Below are 14,803 nucleotides of genomic sequence, written 5' to 3'. Positions count from 1 at the left end.
GGAGGAGGAGGTGTCAGAAGTTGAAGAGGTAACAGGGTTTAGTGAGCAGGGAGAGTCTGTGGCAGAGAGAAGTCCAGAATTGGAGGCAGAAGCTGAAGCAGGAAAGTGGGATGAGGGAGGCCAAGAGGCAGAGATGAGTCAGGCGGGGGAAGCTGCTGGCTGTGGCATGCTCCCCTCCCCCGTCTCCCAGGACCAGAAGAAGTATGAAGCAAGAGGAACAAGAAAACGGATGCGGCAGCATAGTCTCCCCCCATTTCATACTGTTTAGCTGGTGCTGGGTAAAACCAAGGAGGTGGGATGCAAACCAGTATTTATTGGGAAATCCCCCCAAAATCCCAGGGGAACAATTTTTTGACAACAAAGCTATGGCAGAATTTCTTGTGAAAGATGACTTCTCTAAAATGCTTTAGAACATTGTTCCCTGCAAGTGGGATCCCAAATGGATCACATGATCCTTTCACTGAGAACCCCCTGACCCTTTTCTGAGAAACCTCAGAGATCCCAGAAGCCTAGTTTGAAAGCCACTGTTTGCTGGCCCTTCCTGACTGGTTTATGTTTGTTTTGCAACATGTCATTGACACAATAATAGTGCATTCGTGGTGGATTAATACTACACCTTCCACACACCATCCTGCTTTATTAGTTGTTATGTGACGCTGCCCTACGTTCTTGCTGCCTGGAGGGGACACTCTTGCAACAAAAGTGGGACAACCTACCCCTCAATGCAACCTGGGAACATTTGTGGTTTGAAAAGTTATAGGATTTCAGCAGAAAGCTATGGGGCATGGCATCAATCGGAAACAAAGCGTCGTATCTGCCCTGAAACATGTGCATGCGCAAACACTATTGAAAACTGGATAGTATATAACTGCTACCATCATGAGTGCAAATCATCATAAATGCACAATAAAAAGGACGTCTGGAGCGTAGCGTAGACACATTCGGTTCTTTTTTAAAAAACAACACTGGTAGAAGTTGTTGTGGTGAGGGTATGGGGTGGGGAAGAGATTTAAATATAGCTTATTCTCTTTTTCTTCAAAAGCCTTTCTTAGAGACAGACCCTCTAATCGTCGGCTTCTGCAAGGCAGATAACAGTAATTATACCATCTGATCTTCAGCCGACTTAGCTGTGATGGCACAACTCTTGCCTTGTCCCATCGAAGGGAAGAGGGTTTGCTGAGTACTTTGCAAAGCATAAAAACGCACCGTCTGTTTCCTCCCACTCTGATGGGGAAGAAAATAAAGATTCGAGGCCTGCCAAGCAAAGCTAAGAAAAACTAAGAGGTGCTTGAAGAGTCCACAAACCATTGTGATACCCAACACACTAAGGGTGAAACAGCTACAGACAAGCCAAGCTATCTTTTTATTTATGGGTGTTTATGGATGTCAGGAAATACATATTGTTTCTGAACATTTTTTCTCCGTAGAATAGAGATTCTTAGTTCTATAAAGAATCATGGAACATTTGTTTACCCCCTCCCCATTTCTTCCAGAGGCCCTCCACCCGTTCCCATTTTGAGATCAGCAGCTCTCCATAAAACAGAACTTTATTTCATATTTATTGCCCGTTCCTCGGGTTTTCACAAGTGAAGGTTTTGCCATCACTGCATTGTCATGCTGGGAAAAGCTTCAGTTGCTGAATTTCTGTGTGGCATAAAGCAGCCCTGCCAGAAAATAACAATCCTAACAGTGCAATCATAAGCAGAGGAGGTCCAAGTTCACCTTCCCTTATAGCTAGACCACTTTGTATTCCAGGAGTGAGGAACCTAATATTTCTTAACTACAACTTCAGCAAGCTGTGTCTGGGCAGAAATCAGCTAAATATCTGGGGAAATCCAGCCGCATGGCAGCCCTTGTCGGCAGTGTCTTTTTTGCCTATTTTCCTCACTCAAAAATAGCTCAACGTTCAATTTCTTTCTATGCACAAGAGAAAGGTATCAGCTGGTGTAGGGAAACCCCAAGGTTTGTGAAAAACAAACAAATATTTAGGGAAAATAGCTTCCAAAACTCAGCAGCCACAGAATGCTATCCAACAGTTGGAAGGAATACCCAAAAAAAAAAACCAGGGCAGGGGATATTAAATAGAATATCCTGGAAGTGGTCATGGCTGGCTACAATCCTGGATGAAATGCTCCACGCTGCAGGCCTCATTTGTTTATTATATAGCAACAAATCCATATTTGCCACCAAGTGTAATTTCAGCAGGGAAGCCCAGTTAGTTCCAGATCCCGACTAAGAATGTTTTCCCAAGCAATGTTTGCCATATTCACATTAGTGTTCCAAAATATTTTTTTAATGTAATGTAAAAGGTAAACAAAGAGCATCTTATGTCAGGACTGTGTGCAGGAGCCCGGACCTGTGACCAGTAGGGTTTTGCAGGACTGGGGCCTTCCTTTGTTCTGGAGAGGCAAGGTGCGGCCGCACAGGTGAGGCTGCTTGGTAACTCACTGCACCTGGTGGCTAGAGCCAGAAGGGATATAAGGTCAGCATTTTCCTTTGGCTCTTTGCCACAGCAACACATTTCCTGCCTCGCTGCGTTTGGCTTCTTGCTTCCTGATCCTCGGACCTCGGCTTCTTGACTCCTTGCTTCATGACCCTTGGCTTTGTGCTTCCTTGCTTCTTGACCCTCAGACCCTTGACTTCATGACTCCCTGCTTCCTGACCCTCAGATCCCTGGCTTCTGGACTCTCGTTCCTACTCCCACCACACCATCTTGCCCCCGGTCCCAATGTCCTCAGCTGGGACTTCAATCGCCTGTAGACTGGACTGTGACACCTTCACTATGTAGGCTTGCTCAAATCACTATCTCAGTAGTGTCAAACTAGACAAGACTATTAAGCACATTTAGACTGACCATATACCTTGATCTGCAAAAAGCAGCTGGATTCTAGCACGGATTGGGACCATAGCATGCTGGAGGGGGAGCTTTAATAATCCCCCTCTGCCATTTCCTACTGCAACTGCTCCTCTGAATGGGCTCAAGTGGGGGGGGGGGAATAGGGGCAAAGAGCAAATTCTGGGGATATTTTCAATGGAGAAACAAAATGGAAAGGGTTAAAGCCCTTCCTGATACAGGCTAGGAGCTCAGGGCTGTTTTTTTTATAAAGAAAGAATGCTTCTAGTCTAAGTGCATTCTTAAATCATTTCTTAAAAGTCACTTCGAGGCTATGGACACATTAGCAGCATAAATCACAAGGAGGTCATTCCATCACCCGCATGCTGTGTTTCAAGTCATATTTGCAACCCTATGTACACACCAGAGAGGAGGTGGAAATGTCTTCACCAGGTACTAATTGCCTGTTTGGGTTCCCTGTGCCTGCAGCCCCACTCAGACTCCTGTTCATGAAGCTGTCATCTGCTGATGGGCTGCCATTGGCGCATGCGCAACGGCTGCCTCAGATGCACACACCTCGGCTTAACCACAAAGTGAGCGTGGCATACGTTTTCAAACCGGAGAGAAGCTGCTTTGAGGAGAACTGCATCGAAGAGCAGCATTTCTCAAGAAACTGCAGGATAGCTATGGATCGTGGCCAAGGTTATCCTCCGCACATGATTTCAAATACCAGCGGCGAGAGTGTGTTTGAGCCAGAGTGAATTGTACTGCCATGTGAATGGTAACAAACCTAAATTAAAAAGAGGAGTGATGGGGAAACTACAATTCGAAGTGGGGAAAGCTAGGAGATTCCCTGGGCCCTCTCACACGAGGACCATTTTGCTTTGCAGATACAGTGGTACCTCAGGTTAAGAACTTAACCTTTAGCTAATGGGGCCTCCTGCTGCCACTGCTGCACGATTTCTGTTCTCATCCTGAAGCAAAGTTCTTAACCCGAGGTACCACTGTACATCTGTTCAGGCCATTACTTGTGGTGAACAAGGAGAAGGCCACAGTCGTTTCCATTTCTGGTAATTAGGTGTATTACCTGCCCTGGGAGAGCTTATGTTCCTTTTGAAGGACAGGTTCATGTTCTGGGAGTATACTCTGGTGGCTTATGTGTGCTATACAGTAAGTGCTTATGCCCAGCTTAGGCTGGTTCACTAGCAATGGCCACACCCCTATTGGGATAGCCTGGCTTCAGCTGCCCATGCTTTGGTGACCTCCCATCTGGACTACTGCAATGCACTGTATGTGGGCTGCCCTTGTAGCTGCCAGTGCGGTCCGTCAGATTGGACCATGTGTCACTGGTCTTGAAAACACTCCACTGGCAGCCAGTGAGCTATCAGGCCCAACTCAAGGTGTTAGTACTAGCATGTTGTTGTTTAGTCATGTCCGACTCTTCGTGACCCCAAGGACCAGAGCACGCTATGAGCTATGCCATGCAGGGCCACCCAAGACGGACAGGTCATAGTGGAGAGTTTTGACCAAATGTGATCTACCTGGAGTAGGAACCGGCAAGCCACTCCAGTATCCCTGCCAAGAAAACTCCATGGACAAAGACAACAGTACTAGCATATTAACTCTAAATGACACCTAAAATAGCACCTTCCCCAGTAACAACTATCTTGGACCCTATGATAGGCAAGTGAAGTCTTGTTAATCGTCAGCCACTGGGGGCTGCCTGGTTGCTGGTTATATTTTCAGCGGCTTCTCCCCATTTGTGGTCTGCTGTCCCTAATGAGGTATATCTGTCTCCCTCATTGCTCATTTTCAGGAGAAATTAAAAAATATTCCTGTTTCCCCAGCCATTTGATGGCTGAAAGATACTGCTCCTGGCAACCCTGAAATCACTGGTTGAAAATGTTTTTAACTGTTTTACAGGTGGAATAAAACTTTTAAAACAACAACCTTTAAAAATGCTTTTAGTTGCTGTGTTTTTAATGTTTCATCATTGCTGTGTCTGATGCCTTGGGCTGCTTGGGGAGGAAGGACGAGGAAATACAACTCAAATAAATAACACTTTATGACGTTTAGGAGTAACCAGTCAAGTAACATGAACGCCACCATACTAAAGGTGACTACCATATGCAGCTAAGTGGGTCGTGTTTGAGGAATTCCCTGTGCCAAATCTGCAATTGCACTTAACATAGAGCACCAACAACACATGCTAGCTAGAGGTCTAAGAGGCTAACCACATTTGCATCGCTTACCAGCACATCACAGCTAACTTAGGCAGAAGATTTTAAGGGCCATTAATGGGAGGCGGGATGTATAGAAAGGGGGCCTGGTTCACTGGGCACCTTCCCCCAAGATGTCCCCTTCTGCAAAATTCCCACTGAAATGTGCAAGATCTTGAGGGGATCCTTCTACACATAAACCTGCCAAGTTCAGTCCTTTTGCATCCTGTGCAGTTAAATGTACAGTGGTACCTCAGGTTAAGTACTTAATTCATTCCGGAGGTTCATACATAACCTGAAACTGTTCTTAACCTGAAGCACCACTTTAGCTAATGGGGCCTCCTGCTGCTGCTGCAGCGCTGCTGGAGCACAATTTCTGTTCTCAACCTGAAGCAAAGTTCTTAAGCTGAAGCACTATTTATGGGTTAGCGGAGTCTGTAACCTGAAGCGTATGTAACCTGAAGTGTATGTAACCTGAGGTACCACTGTATCTGCATACAGAATGGGAAATGTGGTAGAGTCAAAAAATGAGAGACTGTCAATCTGCAAATATCAATTAGAATTCCCCCTTCCCCAGTTTGGGTCAAAGCTTCTCTAGAGGAAGAAGTTTAAAGAGGGCAAGGATGCAGTTGGGGAAAATAAAAATAAAAGGAGGCGATGAGGAAAGTAGTGGGCGCACAGTTGTAGATTTTAATCACCCCTGCTGCTGCATGGCTTCGATAAGACAGATAGCATCAAAGTTGATGGAGTATCCCAGAATTCCATGTTGTGCTGTGTGGCGGTGTGACTCACTCCCCAGTTCTATGGAAATGGTGCAATGGGAGAAGGGAAAACCCCACCCTGGGCAGGGGCGGACTTTGGTCTTTCAAATTGCGGCAGCACCCTGCGCAAGGCCTAAATTTGGCACTCCCTGGCACTCAACTTCTGTTCTGCATGCGCACAACATCAAAGTTGTGCTGCCCTGAGGTGCCCTCCGCAGCTTGGTGCCTAGTGCAGGGGAACTGGTCACACTGCCCTAAATGTGCTTCTGCCCTGGGCTGTGAAACTAACCTGCCTCAGCCCCCTGTATACCCAAAGGAGCGTTTCCACCCCCATCGTTCAGCCTGGATACTGAGGTCCAGTTCCGAGGGCCAGTTCTGGCGGTTTTCCTCACTGAAAGACATGAACTTACAGGGAACCAGGCAGAGGGCCTTCTCGGTAGTGGCATCCGCCCTCTGGAATGCCCTCCCATCAGATGCCAAGGAGATATACAGCTACTGTATATACTGGAGTATAAGCCGACTTTTCCAGCACATTTTTTATGCTGAAAAAGCCTCCCTCGGCTTATACTTGAGTGAGGGTCCTTTCGGGCTGCTCCTTTCTCCTCCTTCGCCTTTGCCGCTATGGGTGGCAGCGGTGGAGGAACGAGCAGCCCGAAAGCAGCCCTTTTGGGCTGCTTGTTCTTCCTCCGCCATGGCCGCCACCACCAGGTTTGTGGTGTGGTGAACTGGCTTATACTCGAGTCAATAAGTTTTCCCAGTTTTTTGTGCTGAAATTAGGTGCCTCGGCTTATATTCAGGTCAGCTTATACTCAAGTATATATGGTATATGACATTTAGAAGATATCTGAATATAATAATAATAATAATAATAATAATAATAATAATAATAATAATAATAATAATTTATTTATACCCCACCCATCTGGCTGGGCTTCCCCAGCCACTCTGGGCGGCTTCCCAAAAAATATTAAAATACTGTCATACATCAAACATTAAAAGCTTCCCTAAACAGGGCTGCCTTCAGATGTCTTCTAAAAGTCTGGTAGTTGTTGTTCTCTTTGACATCTGGTGGGAGGGCGTTCCACAGGGAGGGCGCCACTACCGAGAAGGCCTTATGCCTGGTTCCCTGTAACTTGGCTTCTCGCAGTGAGGGAACCGCCAGAAGGCCCTCGGTGCTGAACCTCAGTGTCCAGGTAGAACGATATACTGGACAGAGTTCGTTTAGGGCTTTAAAGGTCAGCACCTTTAAATGATGATGTTGACGATGACATTTACCGGTATATCCCACCGTTCCTCCAAGGAGCTCAAAGTGGTATACATAGTTCTACCCTTTCCATTTTGTCCTCACAACAACCCTGTGAAGTGGGTTAGGCTGAGAGGCTGTGACTGGCCCAGGGTCACCCTGTGAACCTTGAGCCATGCACCCACACATGTACACAAATGTACACAACTGGTGGCCTTAGCCACCAGTCATATGGTGCCCTGCTCAGTCTATTGCGACAAATGCGGAGCGTGGCTCAAGCCTGTGAGACAGAAATAATGATCCATCCTAGATCTTTAAGCCCCAGCCAATTACTCATCTATACAACTGGATGCATCAAGTTCCCAGTCAAACAAAAGGAGAAATCATTCAAGTCCCTCTTCACTCTCTCTCACTATGAGGCACTGCAGATGTTATCACAGTTGGCTCAGGTAACACCCTGCCTCCCACTAAATAACGGCTTGTGCAAGTTCTGCAAGCGGTGTAACATCTGAACTGGAGATGCAGGGAAGATTGCCGAAACAAATTCCTAGTCGTGATGAAAGCAGCCGTTTGGTTAGCCTTAGGCCACAATCCAAAGCACACTTACACAGGAGTAAGACCTATTGAACATATAGCCACATAACCTCCTTGAAAAAGGTTTGCGCAAATCAGTCAGGAAGAATGATTTGTTTGCACGACATTTGGAAAAAGATCATCTGGAAGCAACACTGGTATTTGCCTTTGTTCACTCGGAGAACCTCATGGGTCACATGCAGATCACACAATCCTTTTAAAAGGCTCCTTTGGTCTAGGATCTGCCATTTTAATGCTTTAAAAAATAAATAAATAATGCAACGTATAATTTCTCTCTCTTATTTACTTAATAAACTACTTGTATTGGGTTTCTGTAGTGATCTGGTGCATGCTCTGAATTGCCTCACTTACCCCTCTAAACAGCTTTTGATTGGTGTGTTGAGGTGCATGGAAATCGCAGGATTAAGCCCAGCTGGTGGCAATTAGTGGATTTGTGGAATGTACTTCCCATTCGTAAGAATGTACACTTGGCATCAAAACTTATGTGACTGATATTACAGCGGCACAACTTCCCTAAGAATGCACACTGTTTCTCACATATACAGAATGGAAGTTTTTTAAAAAACAAAACTTGAAAGCGTATCCACTGCTTAATCTTCCTACTGCAGACATGACTATGGTACTGAAGTTTGGAAGCCACACAGTAGCAATTATCTGGCTCAGTACCTCTTGCTAGCAAGAGACATACAGGATCTATGCATAATACCCAAATTCAAAAGCCTTCTCAAGAAGCATAACCACAACAGAGGCTGACAGAAGGTAGATCGGGATCCAATGGCAGATCTCTGGGGGATAATCAGTAGTGCCATAGAGTTGGCAGGAGCCCGGTAGGTAGGAATGGATGGATCTACCAATTTAGCTTCTCCCAGACTTTCATTTTTCCAATCTAAAATTAAGTTCTCCCTTTTTGACAGCAACTTGCCAAAACACACGCACACACACCTCTACAAAATCCTCGTAAATTCACAGCCTTTTAGTGCAATTTTTTCATACTGCCTCTGACAGCATAACCATCGAAACCTTGACACTTCCCTCTCCCTCCCTCCTCATTCCTCACATACAAGGCATGCTTTAAACTGCTATCACGTTAGGACACCTCAGTAATGAAGAAAGATGATGGGCAAATGCTAAACCTATTAAGCAGGTATGGCTGCGAAGTATTAAAATCATGTGAACCATCTGTGATTGCCATCTCCTTTAGATTCAGATACACACGCCCTTTGGCTGATGGCCCCTGTTCCTCTAGGGCTCTCTTGCCCTGTTTTCACAGGACTCAGAGCTCCTGAAAATATGCTGCACTGTGTCTAAGGTTATGTACACATTAGCAGCTTGAAATACAGGAAGGTTGTCCCCCCCGCCCCCCCGCTGCATTTGAAGTCACTGCACACACCAGAGAGGGAGTTGGAATGTAGAGTAAACCCATTACCCGATTTGTTTCCAAACTCTGCTTTGCTGAAGTGGTCATCTGTGCATCCACAATGGCTGCCTGAAATGTACACACCTTAACTTTACCCTAAGCTCCCGTTTTCTAATGGGATGCAAGCTGGTTTGAGGAATCAAACAGGAGTATTTCTCAATAAGCTACAGCCTACAGGACACCTACGAATTGTGGCTGATGTCATGCGTACTTGGCTTCAAACACCAGCAGTGGGAGCATGCTGGAGCCAGAGTACATGGTAATGTATACACAGCCTGAGACGGTCAGGCATTTTTGGTGGTAGCGCCTGTGCTGGTAGAATATGGCTTGAGGCACCAGAACAGAGACTAATACCAAGATGGGGAGTGTGAGCCAGAAAGCCAGGATCAACAGGAGAGGTTAGGTTGTTCTACTAACTAAATGGAGTTCTCAGTCCCATTTGTGACTCTATGGGTCCATTCTCATTTATAGTACAGCTGTGGTCTAAACCACTGAGCTTCTTGGGCTTGCCGATCAGAAGGTTGGCGGTTCGAATCCACACAATGGGGTGAGCTCCTGTTGCTCGGTCCCTGCTCCTGCCAACCTAGCAGTTCGAAAGCGCGCCAGTGCAAGTAGATAATTAGGTACCGCTGTGGGGGGGGGGAGTTAATGGTGTTTCCATGCGCTCTGATTTCCATCACAGTGTTCTGTTGCACCAGAAGTGGTTCAGTCATGCTGGCCACATGACCTGGAAAGCTGTCTGTGAACAAACGCCAGCTCCCTCAGCCTGAAAGGGAGATGAGCGCTACAACCCCATAGTCGCATTTGACTGAAGTTAACTGTCCAGGGGTCCTTTACCTTTTACCTTATGTGGTGGCACTGCAAGACTGTCACCAGGGCAACACATACTCTAAAAATGAGCTATGGAGAACTGGTGCCTACACAAGTGGGGGACACTTGCAGCCACTATTAGGGTATTTGCACAATACTAGTAGCATGCCTTTGAAGGGGGCACTGGAGTGTGGCAAACTGCAGGAGTTTGATTGATTGCTTTTGATTTAGAATGTTATTTTAATGCTGATGTCTTAAGTTAATAACACTCTGTGTGTGTGATACCTGTTTTGCAAACTGGCTGAAGAACGTTTTTTACCTTTAAAAGAAGATATTAAACAACATAAAATAAATTCGTAAAAATAAGCTCCCTGTCCTTATGTTCAGGGCCAGACCAACTGTAGAAACCATCCAAGTGCTTGGACAGAAAGAAACACTTTTAGGGGCATGGACAAAAGGCCTCTTAAAACAAAAGGGGGTTCTTTTTAAAACCAGGCCAACCTTCATTTTGTCAAAGGAGAAGTAGTAGCTCGTATTTCTGCATAAACTAAATAAGTAGACCACAGTAGGCATTTTGAACCCCACTTATTCAATGGTTTATCCTGAAACCATGGCTCATTCCCTCTACCACATGTATACACATGTCCATACAAATATTGCACATTATGGGTACTTCCAGATGAGAGTTTACTCTGGAATTTTTGCTGCTCAAAGCCATAGGGTTTTGTTTCATTGGTTTGTTGTTGTTGTTGTTTGCAGCATCCACACCACGTGGCATCATCAAAATGCCAGCCTTACCATGGAAAATCTGATAAATAAATAAAATTGGACAAGTGAGAAACTGCAAAAGTGAAATGGACCGATTTGCACATCCCAAGCGTGCACAACAAATCACAGAATAGCAATTAATATTAATGACCGAAAAATGAGAATGGGTGGAGGTTAACTTGCTAGATGTGCAAATGGAACCATTTGCAGTACACATTTCCCATCTAGAAGCAACAAAGACTGCTCCCTGCCTGCCCTTTTCATCTGTCGTATCAGCGCTCTGTGATAAGAAATAAGGAATGTTTAAGTAAATGCTTAATTCCATAATGGATCTGGTTCTACAAGCTGCGGTTGAAACATGTTCAGTAACATCTACTATCAGCATTTATTTGACCAGGGGATGTAAGAGATTGTTCGTAGTGGAACAGCTGGACGACTAGAATATATGCATGATGTTGTGCAATCACATGTAATGGCAAAATGCTTTTGTGGGGTTAGACCTGTTTATGCTATAATCTGACCAGAGGATTCAAATAATCTTAGTAATAGTTTGAGGCTCATATTAGGGCTGCCATATTTCAAGAGGTAAAAGTCTGGACACAAAAAACTGTTGAGCTTCTGCCACTGCTAAGCCTAAGCTGCCCAAGCCTGAACCAAATTTTTTAAAACCCCAAATCCAGGGCATGTGCTTTAAAGTGTAAAAATCCCCCTGGATGGGCATGTGGGACTGCCAAAAGAGGACATGTCTGGGAATTCCCAGAAATATGGCAACCCTAGATATGCCAATAATTATTAGGGGATTCTTTGCCTCAGATTCTAAGAGGCGACTTTCTCATTTGGCTTGTTCCAAAAGAAGCATACACCCTCCTTCATCAGATATAGGATGGTTTATATTTAAAGAAACACCTTCTTTGTTTTAAGATATCTCCCCCCCCCCAATATCTTTAACTACCAGGATTTATAGTTTTTAGTCATTTGTGAGATCACCCTCAACTTAGACTATGATCTTTTCTTTTAATTGTTGTGCCGAAGAATGTTAGGTGCAACCACAAAGAGCCTTCATCTCTCATCTTGTAGGCAGTTTCCTTTGATTCACTCGCACAAGCCAGTGAAGGGATAGCATAACTCATCTTTGATCTTCCAATAGCACTATAAAGAGCGCTTAGCCATTCTTCTCAGCTTCCACAAGTGAGTCAACTGGGAATTGCTATTAGGCAATATGCAAGGGTGTTTCATAGCTGAGGTTTACACTGCCTCTGATCACCTTTCATGCTGTTTCTGCAAATGTCTGATTGATGTTGAAGCAGGAGAGAAAGTATGAGGAAGGTATTGGAGATGCAAATGAGAATTCTGACCAATGTAGATGTTTATATTTAATATTGCTAGGCTTTAAGTCTTGTGTGAAAAGGCTACGAATGTGAACTGGCACACATCCCAGATGTGGGACATTTGTGATCTCAGCCATTATATATGACAAATGCAACAGGACAGGAGTGAGTGCTCTAGACCAGAAGGATTGCAATCTGCAAGTTCTCCACCTCTGTCTCCTGTGACAGCTGAATTTGCAGCTGCAAACTTCTGAAAGTCGGAGCTTTGATTTTTATGTTAGGCTGGTTCTTGGTTGCTTCTATTAATTTTTCCAGTTTTACAGCTGCCTTGATTCCGTTTGATGTGGGCTTTTCTTATAATGTTTTTTCTGTGCATATTTTTGTGTTTCTAAGCTCTTTTATTCACAGATAGGCACTTTGGGCACCTTCATTTGAAGGAGAAAAGTGGGGTATAAAATACTGCTTTAAAACAAGTACAAAGCAGACTGATCACCACCAGCAGATAAATGTACACATGACGGATTGCCATTTGCAAAACTGTAGTGCCTGGCTGGTGGGAAAATGCAATCCACTGATGTATAAACACCAATGCAGTAATAACTGAGTTTCACTCAAGATGCATATGTGTCTTACCCCGCTGTGATCATTAAATAAATTTTAAATTGCTGTAGTCACATCATATAGTTAAAATATATTACCCATCAAAACCCTAAAGTTTAGCATGGGTTATAATGTACTTTATTTTTCTTTCCTTTTTGTTTAAGATCAAAGAGATTCTACATAAGACATGATTAGGGCTGGCTTGTTGGGCTATTTAAATCTTGTATTTTGTAGGCTTTTATTGCCGTGTTTCATGTGTTCTATTTTGGGAGTTTATGTTTGTTTCGAATCTATGTTGCAACCTGCCCAGAGCCTCCAAGCCAGGGTGCGATAAAATTCCCCAAATCCTCGTCTATATCCTGTTGCGACCTTAAGGTGAGTCTAAAATGATGAAGACCTCTGGAGAGGTTTTCTTGGTGGCTGCTCCATTAGCATAAAATTCCTACCATCAGCAACATAGGACCATCAAGGTATTCCAGGCAGCATGCAAGATTTAGGCTGCAATCCCATTCACATTTACCTGTGAGTAAGCCCCACTTAACTCAACGGGACTTACTCTTCAAGATTGCACCATTAAACTATTACCCAGATAAGAGTAATATTTTTAAAACAAACAAACCACCCAACATTTTTAGTCAAGTAAAAATGTGACTCAATTAACCAGGGTAGTAGCTTTAAAAAAGAAATATAAGTATGTATAAAAAGTGCAGATGGCAAGCATCGTCAGAAGGCAGGTATCCAAATTTTTTTATTCACACTAGAATGTTTCCCTTTCAAAGCTGAATCTTGATTTGAAATATGAACACGCCCTCTAAAAATTATGGGAAATCCATGGCCCTCCAGATTTTATTGGACTACAACTCTCATCATCCCTGTCCATAGACCATGCTGGTGGTTCCTGCTGGAAACTGGAGTCCAGCAATATCTGAAGGGCCACAGGCTTCCCAGCCTCTGCTCAAAAAACAAAAGATTGTTTACTCCTCGCAAAATTACAATTCCCAATATCCCTTACCAAACTACTGTATCCAGAATTATTTGAGGAAAATAATGCTATTCAAATGTGCTGTGTTAAAGGTTTAGCATATACAAGCGCTGGATTTTGGAGGTTTCGGCCGTTCCCCACCACAGGACTCCAAACTTGGGAGCAGGGAGCAAACAACAACAACCCCTATGTTTATAAGGTACCTACTAAGAAAATTCATTTTAAAAAGCATCAGTACCAGAAGGAATTTTTGTGAAAATAAGAAATATTTGAGGGGGGCACCAAATATTGTCCTTGCTCAGGGGGCCATATTACCCAAGTCTGCCCCCATGTGTAACACAGTCTGTGTGCCTGTTTAGTCTGCTGTTTTAGTTCTAACTGCTGGCAAGCAACTTCAAAAGCCTGCAGGTCTCGGAACTTGGGGTTCTTTGTTCTTAAACTGGATATGGACATCTATTCAAATGCCTTCACGCAGAGATGTGATGGCTGTCCTCTGTAAAGCAGACTTTCTGACCATTCTCCAGCAAAGGGAAGCCAAGTTTCTCCAGGTCTCTGACACACTCCATAAGAGATTCTAGGGACATATCCACACCATTCATTTGAAGCACCTGGCTTCCACAAGAGAATCCTGGGAACTGTAGTTTGTTAAGGGTGCCGGGAATTGTAGCACAGCTCCCAGAATTCTTTAGTGGAAGCTGTGCACTTTAAATGTATGGGTGCGGATGTTACCTAGATTCAACATTCCCTGCTTGAAATCTTACCAAGCAGGTGCTGGTCAGTATAGACAATATTGAGTTAGATGGACCAATGTTCTAGGGTGTTTCTTATGTTCCTAAAACACTAGAAAGGTAAAAACGCAAGTATTATTTAATTGTCTTGCATAGTAATTGGTTGCACTTTAACAGTGTGATTACTTGCTCTGAGCATTCAGGATGAAGAGACGATAAAAATCTAAAAAGCACATTCATCCTAAATGTAGCTAAACCTCATGTGCAGGCCACAAAATGCTCAGTTCAATTTGAGCTCCACAGCAGAGATTAAAGTGTAGCCTTGATGGTATCTTTAATTGGATTAAATTATTTTGTGGTGAAGTGTACATGCTTTGGATTCACGGCTTCCACTTGAAGATTTACACATTTTGAAAGTCCGAAGGGAGAGGAAGGGACGTCATTTGCCTCCTTTCATATTACAAGGCAATGGGTGCCCGTAACTCTTGCACAACCACATAGCACTCTAATCCAGCAATGT

At 44.1% G+C, this 14,803-nt stretch overlaps 1 protein-coding gene across 1 annotated transcript in view; it reads right to left on the bottom strand.

Annotated features, from left to right (window-relative positions):
- The window catches only part of SP6 (Sp6 transcription factor), a 30,658-nt gene that overhangs the window by 4,007 nt on the left and 11,848 nt on the right, over positions 1-14,803 (bottom strand). The window lies entirely within an intron of this gene.

Source organism: Podarcis cretensis (genome assembly GCF_951804945.1).
Source record: "Podarcis cretensis genome assembly, chromosome: 13".
Taxonomy (NCBI): Eukaryota; Metazoa; Chordata; class Lepidosauria; order Squamata; family Lacertidae; genus Podarcis; species Podarcis cretensis.
Note: the sequence above shows the minus strand (reverse complement) of the source record. Positions and strands in the feature narration are given on the sequence as shown.